This window comes from Podarcis muralis, chromosome 16 (assembly GCF_964188315.1).
Source record: "Podarcis muralis chromosome 16, rPodMur119.hap1.1, whole genome shotgun sequence".
Taxonomy (NCBI): domain Eukaryota; kingdom Metazoa; phylum Chordata; class Lepidosauria; order Squamata; family Lacertidae; genus Podarcis; species Podarcis muralis.
Genome location: NC_135670.1, coordinates 12,344,202 through 12,359,454, shown reverse-complemented (window position 1 = coordinate 12,359,454; position 15,253 = coordinate 12,344,202). Strand labels below are relative to the sequence as shown.

Sequence of the window (15,253 nt, the reverse complement as noted above, 5' to 3'; positions counted from 1 at the left end):
TTCAACACCCCCTCAATGAATGGAATCTGAGGTTGACATCTCAGATTCAGCCTCCTGTTTTCCTAGAGGGAAGGTGCAGTAGTCTTTTAGATACCTGCTTGTTTGTTTTGGCTGGCCTATCCAGGCACATGATTTGGTTATGTATGTTCCTAAATTGGCTTTATTGTTTTTAAGAGTTTTTTTAAAAATGCTTTTTTAAATTGTTGGTCTTTTTAAAAATCACAGAAGCGTTTGCTGCCCTGGGCTCCTTTGGAAAACTAAAAAAAAAGAGCAATTTTAATAAACAAATAAACTCAGGGCTTTAGAACTTGACCTTTTTACTTGTGTTAGGTTAGCAGAAAACAAAAAATCTTTAGAAAAGTAAATTATTTCTTAATCAGAAGAGTTCGCTGTATATAACATGCCTTATTAAATATACTTTAGCAGTCCTCAGAATGCTCTGGTGGTAGTTGAGTTTTGTTCATTTCCACTGAGTTTTTTTCCATATTCATTTCTCTGTCTGCTGGCCTGGGCACTTCAGGGTCTGTGGAGAGCCATGACATGATGCAATGTGCTGGATGCTTCCTATATGATGTAGGGTAGGGGTGGTGGCTATCTTCTTCTTGTGTTAGAATTTTACCCCTGAGCTCAGGGCTCTAAGGCTGCAATCTTATACACATTTACTTGAGAATTATGTTTCATTTAAGGTGGAATCTACTCACATATAAAAGCAGTTCTGAAAATGCTTTTTTAAAGTGTTTTAAAAAATACATTGAATTTTCCATAAGGCTCACAATCGCCATCTAATGTCACATTGCATATTGCACTTAAGACTCACTTAAAACGTATTATTTGCAGCTGTATAGCTGAGTCCTAAGGGGCTCACTTCTGAGTAAAAATGCACAGGATTAGGCTGCAATCCTACACAGGACTAAGCCCCACTGAGCTCAGTAGGTCTTTATTTTGAAGTAAACACACAACAGGCTGTGATTCTGGCTGCATGCTTACTTGGAAGTAGAGGTGCCAACCCTGTCCTTCACACACGTGGCCTGATCCTACACATGGAATAGTTACTCTGATTTCAACAAAGCTTGCTTCACAGAAAAATTACAAGCGTCCTTTTGGGTAGGACAGGGGCGAAACTAGGCTTTATTTCACCTGGGTCAAAGACCCAGTTTGGCGCCTCACCTCCTCAATGGTGCCCCTCTGGAGGCTTCACCAGGCAAAATCCCTGGCTAGCCCCCCACCCCCAGCTATGGCTCTGGGTAGGAGCGTGACCTTTCGGACCAAGCTTCTGAGGAAGGGGCATGGGGATGTGGATTTGTAGTCCTGCAATCTGCACAACGTATCACTTGGGATGTGTAAGTCTCAACTGCATTCAGATGGGGTTACTTTGGAGTAAACTTGCACAGGAGGAAGGTCTGCCTCTCAGGGTCTGTCAGTTATACACCCTAACTCAGCGAATATGCCCTGTAGAATTCAGTCACAAATCTCGGGGCTGCTTTTTGTGAATGGAAGAGAGGGGTGGTGGGGGAGGGGCAGTCTAACCTTTGCCCCCAGTGAAGCTCCACCCGTGTACACTATCCTCCACCCAGTGATGTAGTCTGTTAGTTTATTTGCATCTGAACTAGTGAAAAGGATGGGAGACAGATGTGATTTGGGGGAGGGTCCTGATCAGACTGTAAAACGTTGAGACGCGGGGTGGGGTGGGGGTCTTTGCAACTGAATCTCTCCTTCCCCACCACCCGCCAAGAATTGCTTCGTAGCACCGCCTCCTAGTCCTAAATCCTCCTCCCCCTTCCAACCTCTCTTTCCCCCCTCCTCCTCCTCCTCTCCCTGCAACGGGCCTTTTGCACAACACACACACGCAGCTGCACGCAGCCATCACTCCCGGCTCTCCCGTTTGCACGGCTGCTTCAAATGGGCCCCCAGAGAGGGATGAATCCGGAGCAGCGGAGGCAGTGAAAGCAAAAAAAAGAGGGGGGGCGAGCACAAATAAAGGAGAGGAGGGTCGCGATTCGGGCGCAGCGGCAGCAGCGGAATATGGCACCGCAATGCCGGGAAGAGGGTTTTTAGGTGCCCGCTGGAGATCGCTCCGCTGCCGCCTCGGTTGCAGAAGGGGAGGCGAGCGCGCCCGGATTTGGAGAAAGCTCTCTCCCCACCCCCAGTCCCCAGACCGGGAAGGGGGAAAAGCAGGACCTAGCTATCCACACGCGCCATACAAACTCAACACGCGTTGCCAAAAGGGGAGCCGGCAGGAGGAGCGTCGCCGGGGATGCCAAGGCGCGGTGAGTAGCTTCGAGGCGAGGCAGGGGGAGAAAAAGTTTGCGAGGCAGGGATTGAATTGCCCGGGGCGCCTGGCAGCAGGGATCCGTGGCTGGCTGGGTGTCTGCGTGTAGTAGGTAGGGGTGAAGTCTCCCGCTTGCTGGAGACCAGCCTTGGCAATGGAGATCGGCCCTTGGACCAAATCTCTCCTCCGCCGCTTCTACCCCGCTTTACAAAGGCATCTTCTAGCTGCCCGCCGTTGGAAACTGGACACTGGGCAAGCCGTAGGTCTGAGGCGGCAGCGGAGCGGTTCGCACGGAAGAGAGACCTGTCAACACACACTGACTGGCCCCCCGAGAGCTAGCCCATCCCTGGTTTTTAAGGTTCTGACGGTGTTTATGATTGTTTTCTTAATTTCTCAAACCATTCTAAGCCGTCCAGAGTGCTGTGAGTGCAATGAAAGGGCGGGTGTGCATTTTCTAAATGCAGGAGAGCAGACGAGGACCGTTGCATTCAGGTTTTACGCAGAAACACCATGCTGGTTAGCAGCACAAACAACAGATGCTGGATGAGATGGACCCTGTGGGGGATGCAGCAGGGCTCTTCTTGTAGGAGGGCTGAGAGAACCTGTGGCCCTCCAGGGGTTGCTGTACTACAACTCCCATCAGCCCCAGCCAGCCTGGCCAATGGTCAGGAATGATGGGAATTGGCCATTGGCCACGCTGACTAGAGTTTAAGCCTATTTGGAGACCATCAGGGGTTTTTGGGAGGGGAGAGATGTTTCCATCGTGGTTTGCTCCCCAAATACCTGTTTATTGAGCATTCATCCTGATTTGTTTGATGAAGTTTGCAGAAGGGGTTGTTTATTGAGCATTCCTGCATGGAGGTTAGATGTGTTGAGCTTGTGTTAATTTCACCTTTTCCAGTGCATTTTCTTGCCAAATAAGTTTTTTTGGGGAGGGGGGTGTTGCTCAAGAATGGAAGATCAGCTTTAATTGTGCAACCTGATTTTGTGCATGACTCGTGCCCACATATAGGGACAGTTTGGAAAGGCCCCCAGAAGCAAGTGAGGTGTATGGAGACAGTGGGGGAAGTGACTCACACACCCCTCTCCTCTTCCTATTAAGAGGTGTGTGTGTGTGTGTGTGTGTGTGTGTGTGTGTGTAAAAGTGTAAAATGTTGAATACTGGGACTGAATTTGAGAAACCTGTTCAACTGTGAATATATTTTGGTGGCCTTAGCAAGTTGCTAGCACTCAGTCTAACCTACCATACAGGGTTGTTGTGAGTCTTTGGGGAAAAATTGTTCTGAGCACCTTGGCACATATGCAAATATAATAACCAGAGACATCCCAACTCTAGTAAAAATATTGCTGCAGCTTAGCTTGGGTGTAAAATGTGGCTGGAATCCTCAACTGCATGATGGAATTAGAGACACCCCCTAAACCAGGGATGTCATTGGATAGGTTTCCTACATCCTTGAGCCTTGACTATGCTGGCTGGAGCTCACCAACATCTGGAGAACCACATGCTCCCTAGCCTTGTACAACAGACATGATGAGTTTGATTAGGTGTGGCAGGCCTCTTCATTTGACCAGTCAAATATACTGTCAGTGGGTTTTGGTCAGATACAGAAAACTAATCCAAGAATGCTACTGTATAGACAGCAGCTTGTCTTGCTTTTATAATTTTATGGTGCTGTTTGTTAGCAATGGACGCGTAAAGGCAGCTTGTCCCCCTGGCACTGTATAAAACTCTGGGGGAAACCTAGTGGTATGGCAGAGCTTCTGTGGCTGCCAGTGTAGTTTAGTGGCTAGAGTCTTGGACACGGATCTGGGAGACGAAGGTTTGAATCCCTACTCAGCAATGTGGCCCACTCTGTGACCTTAGGCCAGTCAATATATCTCAGCCTAATCTAATTGTCAGGGCTGTTGTGTGGGGAGCAAGGGGGAGGAGATATACTTCCTCGAACCCCTTGGAAGAAAGGTGAGATACAAATGTAAATACTGCTCGCATCTCCAGACAGGAACACAAGCTGTCATCAGTAGCTGAGCAGACCAAGGGAACTCAAGTTCAAATCTTTAATCATCCATGAGACTGATTAGATGACACTGTGCCATTCACACACTTTTAAGACCTACCAATTCGTAGGGTTATAAGAATAAAAGAAAGGCGGGAAGGGCTATGTATGCATCCCTGGGAGGATGGGTTGAATGGGAAAAAAGTAATAAAATTAATAATTCATTACCATTGTTATTAAAGTTACCTGTTATTGGGAAACAATGGCATTATCTAATTTGTTTTTCAGTTTTGTGATTAGCATATGCATGAAAGCTCCTGCTGCTGATTAACCTCCTGCTTGTTCTTCCCATTAGTAAGAAAGCTGTAAAAATACATGACCACCAGTGGACTGATCCCTTTTAAACTGGTTCAAATCCCCAAGCTTAGTCTGAGAAAAAAATATTCTCTTAAGGTAATTGGCTATTATTTTAAAACCTTTGTACCCTAGCTTTCCTCAGTAGACCTCAATGCAGCTAGTAACGATAAAATTACAACAATTACTACATAGTCTGTCTCCCAAAAACAAATGTGCCCAAATTTCTCACATGCAGTAGGTTAGTCTTGCACCATCTTGAGCAGATGAAACCAGCTCCCAAACCTACTTGATTTAATCCACTGCAGTTGAGAGTTAGATTCCACACTTACTATGGATAAGCTGTGAGAATGGCTAAAGCTCACTGGTAGAGCATGTGTTTTGCATTTAGAAGGTCCCAGGTTTAAGCCCCAGCATCTTCTGAAAGGGGTGGAGAAAGACCCCTGCCTGTAACCCTGGAAAGCTGCTGCCAGTCAATTGTCAGCTTACTAGTGTTTCTCCATCTGACAATTCCCATCATCCCAGACCACGGGTCATACTAGCTAGGGATGATGGGAGCTGTAGTCAAAAAAACAGCTGGAGACCCAAGTCTGGGAAACACTGGTAGACAATACTGAACTAGATGGACCAACGGTCTAAGCCAGGTCCCTATATGTATAAAGGAGAGGGGGGCTGTAGTTCGGTGGCAGAGCATCTGCTTTGCATGCAGAAGATCACAGACTGACAATGTCCTTTCTGAAACCCTAGAGAGCCACTGCCAGCTAGTGCAGACCAGGTGTGGGGAACCTTTGGCCCTCCAGATGTTGCTGAATTGCAACTCGCATCAGCCACAGCAAGCATGGCCAATGGGCAGGCAGGATGGGAGTTGTAGTTCAGCAACATCTGGAGGGCCACACATAGTGAAGATAGTACTGAGCTAGATGGACCCATGGTCTGATTCATTACAAGCCAGCTTCCTATATTTCCAAGCCGTTACCCACTTGAGTCAATGCTAAATCCCAACTTGTTGCTGATCAGCCTCATTCGATTGGAATTAAATGTAACTAATTGTCATTTGTTGTAATAGCAGTAGTTATTTGGAAACAAATGGGATCAGAGCCGTGGCATGTTGAGGGTCAGCCTTAATCCACTGGAGTCAAGCCAGATCACAACTAGGTGCAGGTCTCCCTTGAAACACTGGAGACAGTGGTCACAGCCACCATACATTTGAAGGACATGGCTTTCCTCCGAAAGAATCCTGGGAACTGTAGGAATGGATATCCAGCTGATATACATTGGGAAACAGCTGATCCACTGGTGTTAAGAGGACCAGATCCACAGCCTTTAAACCAGCCTCAGTTGTACCTCGATCTAAGGGAGTCAAAAGCCCAGATTCCCACTCGGCATGCATTAGCTAACATCTGCTAGAAACAATATAACCTGGTTCCCTACTGTTTCCAATTAGCTTTGAGTTATTGGAATAAGCTCACAGTTCAGGGATGGGGGAACCTCTGGCCCTTCAGATGTTGCTTGCCTACCAGTCCCATCATCCTTGACCACTGGCCACACTGGCCGGTGCTGAGGGGAGCAGTAGTCTAACAGAAGCTGGAGGGCACAGGTTCCCCATCCCTAGGATCGATTCCCATCAGTCCTTGGAAGTGACTTTGGTCCCATCAACATCAACATCACACATTGAAAAGGATCCTGGGAACCATACATTCAGTCTGTGGGCCCAAGCTTGGGTAACTCTCTCGCAAATGAAAGGCCACCCCTCCTTGCGGAACTTCAGGCACATGACAAAAGACTTTCTTGTTCCAGCAGGCAGTTTAAGGTAGTGTTTGGTTTTATGTTAAAATTGTATTGTTTGAGCGCCCCATTTTTTGTGGATTGCTTTTATGTATGCTGCTTAGAAATGTGAATAATTAAGTGGTATGTAAATGTTTTAAATAAATAATAGTTTGTTAAGGGTGTTGGGAATTGTAGGTCTGCGAGGGAAGATCCACATTCCCCAGGACTCTCTGGGGAAAGCCATGTGCTTTAAATGTATAGTGTAGATGTGGCAGAAGTTGCAGATCTTTCTCCTCAAACCCTTTCACCAAATGTGTTACATTGCCACTAGTGCAAAAACACGGTTGCAGCTTTGGAGCTGGAATGCTGGGTGGTGTTGACCAAAAAAAGAAATAAAGAAATGGCTCTTTCGCAGATCTTTATACCAATGTAAGGTCTGGCCCTTTCTATTAATAAAAAGAGAGAGAGTGAGAGCTTTGTAGGAAGAGTCAACATCCCAAGTTTACTCTTACTTCTTCTGCCTAGCTAATATTCTTTGCTTTGAATGCATTCAAGCCTGATGGAAACTTTAAAGACGCAAGAGCCGATTTTAATATTTAAACATGTGTTCCTTCAGGCAAGGGGTTTGGGAAGAAGAGGGTGTATGAACTTGGGGGCTGTGGGCAGGGATTTAGCAGCGATATGAATTATTAGGCAGATTAAAGACTCCTGCAGGAATTGGGCTGTTTTTCTTTTTCTTTTCTTTTCTGGTTATGTGGTGAATGGAAGCTGAATTTATTCGGAAGCATCGCAACACACACACACACACACACACACACACACACACACCGTTCCATCCATCCTGTCCCATGCACTGCCAGATCAGATCTATATATAATAGCTGCCAAGGGGTTCAGCTCCCAAATGTTGCCAGCTCTGTTGTTCAGAGACTTAGCATCACGACAAGATTCATAAGCAGTGGTGTAGTGTTAAATTCTGATATGCAGGCCCTCATTGTCATGGTTCTAAGGTCACGTGCAGACTGGCATTATTTTGGGGTGAGATTCCATCACATGCTGACAAATTCTGGTTGCACAATTAAAAGTTGATTTGGGAGCCCACTCACAACAAACTCTCTCTCCCACAGACTGCTCCTCCCCCCCCCCCCCAAATAGCCAACACTGTCTAACCTCCCTGCGATCAAATAAGGATAAATGCACAATGAACAGCTTATCTGGAAGCACCCTAAAACTATTCAACAGAAATGATTTTTTGACCAATATGGATGTTATATAGCTTGAATACAAAGTTGGCTTCCCCTGCCTCAAACTTAATATCTGGCCTGGTAATAACTTCTGGTGGACTCAAAAGCTTGCCCACCATTTTGGATCACTTTGGTCATAATAAAAGGATTTTATGTAAGTTACCTGTTCCTCTGCTTAGCTTATTTGGTGGGTTTCTCTCTGAGAAAAGCTTATTGATTGGCAAATCAAACCCTAGGAGACAACATCATCATCCCTGCTGTGAAATAAGTGTCTGCACTTCCTTCCTGCTTCACTATGCCACTGTTCATAAAAACAAGGCAGTTCCACACCATACATTTGCAGAGCTTTCGCAAGTATTTAAAATAAGTGGCTTCCCCCATGGAATCCTGGGAACTGCAGTCAATGCCTCACAGAGCTAAAATTCCCAGCAACCTTAAACCTCAGTTCTCAGAATTCTTTGGGGAAAGCCACGTGCTTTAAATGTATGGTGTGGGTGTGACCTGAGACATAGGTAGGCAACCTGGGGCCGCAGGTTCCCCATCCCTCTCTCAAATCAGCAGGTGGTGGGCATTCTGTGAAAAACTAGGCCACTTGGCTCACATACCCCTTAAAAATATTCAGGTGCGGAGGTGGGGAGACTTTGTGTTGATGCCAAATGCTAAAATTCTAGCTACGCATCACACACACACACAAAGCAGATGGATACTGATTCCTTCTGGGGAAAATAACATTAGTAGTTTACATCTGATCAACCTCATCTGCAGCGACAACATCTGGGCATCAGTACAGCACAGTTTTCCCATGCTGAAAAATTGCTGTCAGGTTAGAGAGAGGTAGATTTCATCATCCTAATTTACCTTACTTTTTTTAAAGAAAGACAAAAAGGAGAAGTGTGTGTAGATGGGAAATCCCAATAACTGGATTGTTGCCTCTGGGATGAGTCTGTTGCATCTTTGTCAACTCTTTTTGTTCCCTGCCCTTTCTATATGCATTCCCACGCCAAGTACAACAGTGAAGGGGGGGTGTCAATTATTTTGCAGACTGTTATGCCCATGGCCTGTTAGAAAGAAGTGTGTGAGAGAGTGTGGCTGAACAAACAGAGGTGTCTGTGTCTCATACACACCCTCTTTTCTGCCATTGGCTGAGCTGCTCTGATGTCACAAAACAGGTTGTGTAGCCCTAGGGTTTGGCATCTGAGTACTAAAGAAAAGGCTAGGGAGGGGCCTTTAATCAAGAATTGTAAGGTTAAAATCCTCCAGCCAAGGACGCAAAGCAGGGGCAGTAAGGAAAGTGGCTAGGGGAGAGGGGGCGTGGCTGAGGAAGGGGAGTGGTGTGGGGAGGGTCCCAAGGACCAGGCAGTGAGATTCTGAGGGCCGCATTTGGCACCTGGGCCCGAAGTTCCCCACCCTTGGTCCCCATGTCACTTGAGGAGTTTCAGTGTTTGTGTGTGACTATGCATGTTCTTGCACTGAATGGGTTTGCTGTTTTACAATGTTCACAGCTAACAGTCCTTCAGTATAACAGCAAGTTGGCATATGTGGAGGCCAGTGTGACAGAGTGGCCATAGCATTGGGACTTTGAATCTGGGTTTTCACCCAGTTTGAATTCCCGCTCAGCCATTAAATTCACTTGGTGGCCTTGGGCCAGTTAAATATTCTCTTTCAGATTCACCTACCTCAAAGATTCAGGTAGGTAGCCGTGTTGCTCTGACGTAGTCGAAATAATTATTTTAAAAAAAACAAAAAGCAAAATAGTCTAGTAGCACCTTAGAGACCAACTAAGTTTGTTCTAGGTATGAGCTTTTGTGTGCATGCACACTTCTTCGTATCTGAAGAAGTATGCATGCACACGAAAGCTCATACCTAGAACAAACTTAGTTGGTCTCTGAGGTGCTACTAGACTATTTTTTTAAAAAAAAATATTTCGCCTACCTCAAAGGTTTGTAGTGAGGATAAAAATGGGCAAGAGGAAACCGCAAAGGCCACCCTGAACTCCTTCAAAGAAAGACTGGGCAAAAATATAAGAGTTAGATCTATATTGCATCATTAATTTGCCTCGACCAACCCAGCTATCTCAGAATACTGTATCTGCCAACACAGACATCCAGAAAGATGAGACTGGGGTGTGGTGTGGTGTGGTGTGGTGTGGTGTGATGTAGTGTCTGTCATGTTGGACTTGGAATCTGGATCTCATCCTGTTTGAATTCCTGCTCACCTGTACAGCTCACCAGGGAACGCCACCATGGCTTGAACCCAACGCCTTAGGCATGCAAAGCAGATGGCCTACCAATGCAATGTCTGACAAATTTGATTTGAAGTAATATTGTAATTTAAACAGGAGTGCCCCTGCTCATAAACAGACTGCCTTTTTTCTCAGTCATAAGCAAAAGCAGCATGTCCCACATACTAGAATGGTAGAGACTTTTAATCTCAGGGTCGTGGGTTCAAGCTGCATGTTGAGCAAAAGATTCCAGCATTGCACGAGGGTCAGGCTAGATGACTCTTAAGGTCCCTTCCAACACTAAAGTTCTGTGATTCTAAGGAGGAATGCTTCTCCAACCCCTGAGTCCCCTCTCAGGAAATTAAACCATGCGCCAAGCCTCCCTTGACAACACCCTGAGAACACCTTTTTGTGTGTGTTTAACTTACCTTTTAAAAGTAAGATCTTTAGAGTACTACTTCACATACTTCCATGAAATTTTGTGCCCATTTTCATCACCAGATACAAGCAAAAGCACGGATCGCTTTGCAGAGACATGTTTTCTGGCTCAGTATAAGATTTAAATCTTTTCCCCCATTCCCACACGCATAACGCCTTTTCTTCTCCATTTGTCAAGTGAGCAAGGTATCTGCCCAAACGTGTGCTTGCAAGTTCTTAAATCTCAGAGCAGCTCAGAGTTAGCAAAGTTTATGTTAACTTGAAGAACCACCCTTCTGGATCAGCCCCAAGGGCGATATGAACATAAGGAGAGCCTGGCTGCTGGATCAAGTCTGTGGTGGCCCCTCTAGTTCAGCACTCTGTTCTCACAGTGGCCAACCAGATGCCTTAATAGGAAGCCCACAAACAGGACTTGAGTGTAGCAGCAACCCTCCTCACTTGTGATTCCCAAGTATTCAGAGACAGACTGCTGCTGACAATGGAGGTAGATCATAGCCACTGAATTTGTATAACCCTATTTTAGAGCTGTAAGTTACTGGCCACCACTCTGTCTTGTGGGGGTGAATTCCATAGTTTAACTATGTGCTGTGTGAAAAATCTATGAAATGTGAAGTCCAGCATCCTGGGCAGCTGGAGGAGCATGGGCAGCTCACAAACCATGCCATGAAAGCTACAGCCCTCCCCTCTTTATCTCCAGCATCCAGCCACTGGCTTAGAGTGAACTTAGGACTCACCTACTTTCATATGAAAGGGATGTAGGTGGCGCTGTGGGTTAAAGCCTCAGCGCCTAGGACTTGCCGATCGAAAGGTTGCGGTTCGAATCCCTGCGGCGGGGTGCGCTCCCGTTGCTCGGTCCCAGCCCCTGCCAACCTAGCAGTTCGAAAGCACCCCCGGGTGCAAGTAGATAAATAGGGACCGCTTACTAGCGGGAAGGTAAACGGCGTTCTGTGTGCTGCGCTGGCTCGCCAGATGCAGCTTGTCACGCTGGCCACGTGACCCGGAAGTGTCTGCGGACAGCGCTGGCCCTCGGCCTCTTAAGTGAGATGGGTGCACAACCCTAGAGTCTGTCAAGACTGGCCCGTACGGGCAGGGGTACCTTTACCTTTACCTTCATATGAATTGCTCAGGTTCAGCAAAGCTTTCTAAGGCTTCAAGTTTGCTAGGTGAAAGCAAGGCACTTTGTGTGCAGAGAAGCTAAGGGAAGGGTTGCAAAGTGGATGTTAATTATCTTGCAAAGGTGCTGATCACATATTACTATTTTGTTTTTTAACCTAGTAAGGTATCAGGCTCTCAGATACCTCAATTACAATAACTTTGTAAAGCAAACTTGAAAGAAAGTGAAAAGGAAGTTGGAAACAAAAGGCAGAAATCTGGTGATTGGATTTCAAAAGGGAGGGCAACTGTTGATGTGGAGTTACTCACCAAAGTGAGGATGCAGAATGCGTTTCTAATACAGGAATGCTGAGAGAGGCAAGCAAATGGCCAGATAACAAGAGCATTCTGCAGAATGCAAAAATAGCCGGATGGCAGATAGAAGTGAATTAATGCATACCAATTGGTACCCAAGGGGATACTTGCCAGAAAACGTGTTATTTTAAACATTTCAAAATAGATTCATCTGATACATATCCTCTCTTCCCCCCACCCCTCAAATTCTGTGCTAAGAAGCATCTGTCTATCTGCCAGTCACTCTGCCATCACACCAAGAAATAGAACCCAAGGCGGAGATAAGTAGACTAAAGGGGAGGAGCTATGCAGAAGGCGGCCAGCTCTGCTCTGGAGTGTTTCCCATGGGAAACAAGCCTGTGTGATGTGGAACAAAGATCAGAAAGGGGATATCTGACCTTTTCCACCTCACAAATACTTAAATCACAGGGTTTAGGTTTACTCTTGACGTATGCAGCGCAAGGGGATAAACCTCCATTACAGTGGTACTTCGAGTTACAGATGCTTCAGGTTACAGACGTTTCTGGTTATAGACTCCGCTAACCCAGAAATAGTACCTCGGGTTAAAAACTTTTGCTTTTTTTTATTGGATTTGATTTGATTTGATAATTGGATGTTTTTATTGGAAAATTAATAAACGCTTAAAAAAAAAACTTTGCTTCAGGATGAGAACAGAAATCACACGACGGCGGCGCAGCAGCAGCAGCGGGAGGCCCCATTAGCTAAAGTGGTGCTTCAGGTTAAGAACAGTTTCAGGTTAAGAACAAACCTCCAGAATGAATTCAGTTCTTAACCCGAGGTACCACTGTACTAACAAATGGCACCATATTTTTTTGAAAGTTGTTTGTTTGTTCACTGTGCATTTGGACAATTATTAAGATACAGTCAAACCTCGGTTGTCAAACGTAATCCGTTTCGGAAGACCGTTCGACTTCCGAAACGTTTGACAACCGAGGCGCAGCTTCCGATTGGTTGCACTCAAGCGGAAGCTGCGTCAGACATTCGGGTTCCTATGTTTGAATATCATTGGACACCATTTTGAATCAAGATGGTGGATTGAACTGCTGCAATGCCTAGTTTCAAAACTGGTCAGATTTTTGGGAGTTCCTGAGCAGTGCCAGGTAAAGGCTTCTGGTAAAATGATAAAAACAAAACATAAGCTGCTGCTTCTACAGTAACATTCATGGATTAGTTTACAGGTTCCTCATCCCTCTTTTAACCAGAGACTCTGGGAGATTGAAGCTGCAACCTTCTAAATGAAAAGCATGTGCTCAGCTACTGAGCCATGATCTCTCTGTTGGAATATATCCTGGCCTGGTATAGGGTATTCAGCCCAATATTGTCTACTCTGACTGGTAGAAGCCAGTTGAACCTCTAACCTTTGGCATGTAAATCATTACCACTGAGATCTGTCTTTCTGCCTCCCTCCCAGGGAAATGGTACAACAGGACCATAAGAAACTGCCTTAAAGGAGCTCGGGCTATTTGGCCATGTAACCCAGTGTTGTCTACCCCAGCTGGCAGCCACCTGGCAGGGCTTTTCAGGTGTTTGAACCCAACACCCTAAGTAAAAATCATACCCCCTGTTTTCACTTTCCCCAACTGGGTGCTTTCCAGATGCTGTTGAGACTAAAACTTCTATCATCCCTGACAAACGGTCATGACATTGTAGTCAGACATCAAGAGGACACCAGGCTGAGGAAGGCTATAAAACCATACAAGGGTGTCCTCCAGGTGACCTGTTTATTGAGCATACATCCTGATTTGCTTGCACAGAGTTTATGTAGAAGTTAAATTATATTCAGTCTCTAGGGAGCATTTGTTCAATTGTTTGCAGGGAGGTTATACGACAAAAAGCATCCATCCCGATTTGTTAGTGCAATGCTTATGTCTTCCTGGTAATCATTGATTCATCCCGCACTTTTCAGCACGTTTCCTGAACGCTTCCTTAACCACAAAAAGGCCATGTTTTTACAAAGCATATTTTTCTCACTACAACAAGAGAGCCCTTTAATCCGCTTTAACTGTGAAAACCTGTTGTGTATTTGAATCCTTGCCTCAAAACACCTGATGGTATGGAGGTGACCAAGGTCACTGCAGTATTCAGCAGACTTGGGAGATTTTTCAATATATTGTTCAAAGTCGGTTATGAAGTCCACAACACAATAGTGGTTTCATAAATTGTTATTTGGCAAACATCGCGATTTTGAGAAAACCGTGTAGCCGGCCAGTGCTTTTTAGTGCTTCCTCTGCCTCCTGGAGGAGCAGCAAGCGACTCACAAGAGCAGACGTAGCAGCCAGCACTATGTTTCTTTCCAGCCCCAGCTCAGCTCTGCTGCCTCTGCAAGAGCAGGTGTCGGATATGAAAGTACGTAGCTGGGAAAACAACAGCTTCTTTTGATTTTGCAGCAAGCCCCGGCTCAGCAGGCTAGTAGTGGTCTGAAGGTGTGCTTTACAGAGATACTGGTCTGAGCTGACTCGGGGCTTCTTGCTGGGAGCCCCCTTCTCCCCTTTGCCCCTTCCTTACCCACCCACCCACCCCCAAAAGAAGAAACGGGGGTTGTTTTCTTCAGAGTAAGAACAAAATACATTGCCCTGTAATTTAACTCTCTTTCTTTATTCCCATCTCCCCTTCTGCCTGTGTGTGCGTGTGCATGCGCAAAAAGCCTTTCTCTCCCCTCCCTGGTGCCTTTAGTACCCTTCTGAGGCTGGGATTGATCACCTACCCCCACCCGCACCCCTGTGTAAAAGTAAGAACAAAAAAAGACAAGTTGCTGTGTTCATTTGCCTTCCATGGCTTCCCTCACATAAAAAGGAAGTTAAAAAAATAATAATTAAAGGATGCTACCTCATTGCTTGCTTGCCCTTCCTCCTTTCCTTTGATAAAAAGGGAGAGATTGGTGGGTTTGGGGCTTTTGGGGGGCCCTTCTGTGTCACAATAGGGGGAAATGAAGGGGGGAGATTTAACAGTTGCTACCTGGATGCTGGAAATGGGAAATTGGGTGGTTGTTGTGAGGTGAAAATGATGGGGAGGGTAGGTGCTTGTCGTTAAGCAGTGCAAGCAAATGCGTGTCTACTCAGAAGCAGGCCCTAGTGAATTCAATGGGGCTTATTTCCAGGAAAGTAGAAGTGAGGAGTTGAACTGAGTGGGGCTTACTCTTGCATAGAATTGCAGTTGGCCCTCTGAGTGGGGAAGGAGATGCAACTTGACACTGGTAAATTACATAAATTACTCTTAAATTAGTAGAAAACAGACTAAATTGTTAATCATATTCAAGTTTAATTAATATTTTTACTATATCCGCTACTTTTGTAAATTTTAAATTTGCCCCTAAAACTGCATAGAACATTAATATATTCTCCAGAAATCTTTAATGGTTTAGTTGAAGCATGCTATCATTGAGGTAATTGTCATATAATTATAAGCATCAAATTTAGATTTTTGTTGTTGTTGTTCAATATTTTCCCATATTATTTGTATTCAATATGACTCATCACTGTATTTTGGATTGTCCTGGACCT

General features: G+C 45.5%; 2 protein-coding genes across 6 annotated transcripts in view; one reads left to right on the top strand and one right to left on the bottom strand.

Annotated features, from left to right (window-relative positions):
* Positions 1-15,253, bottom strand: part of MACROD1 (mono-ADP ribosylhydrolase 1) — a 311,595-nt gene that overhangs the window by 239,835 nt on the left and 56,507 nt on the right. The window lies entirely within an intron of this gene.
* The window catches only part of FLRT1 (fibronectin leucine rich transmembrane protein 1), a 159,662-nt gene that overhangs the window by 130,940 nt on the left and 13,469 nt on the right, over positions 1-15,253 (top strand). Inside the window, exon 1 of one of the 3 annotated variants that reach the window (XM_028709916.2) lies at positions 1,642-2,267. The exons of the other annotated variants lie outside the window; for them this stretch is intronic. The gene's annotated coding sequence lies outside the window, so the exon portion shown is untranslated. Of the gene's footprint in view, positions 1-1,641; positions 2,268-15,253 lie in introns of those variants that run through there. 3 annotated transcript variants of the gene reach the window in all.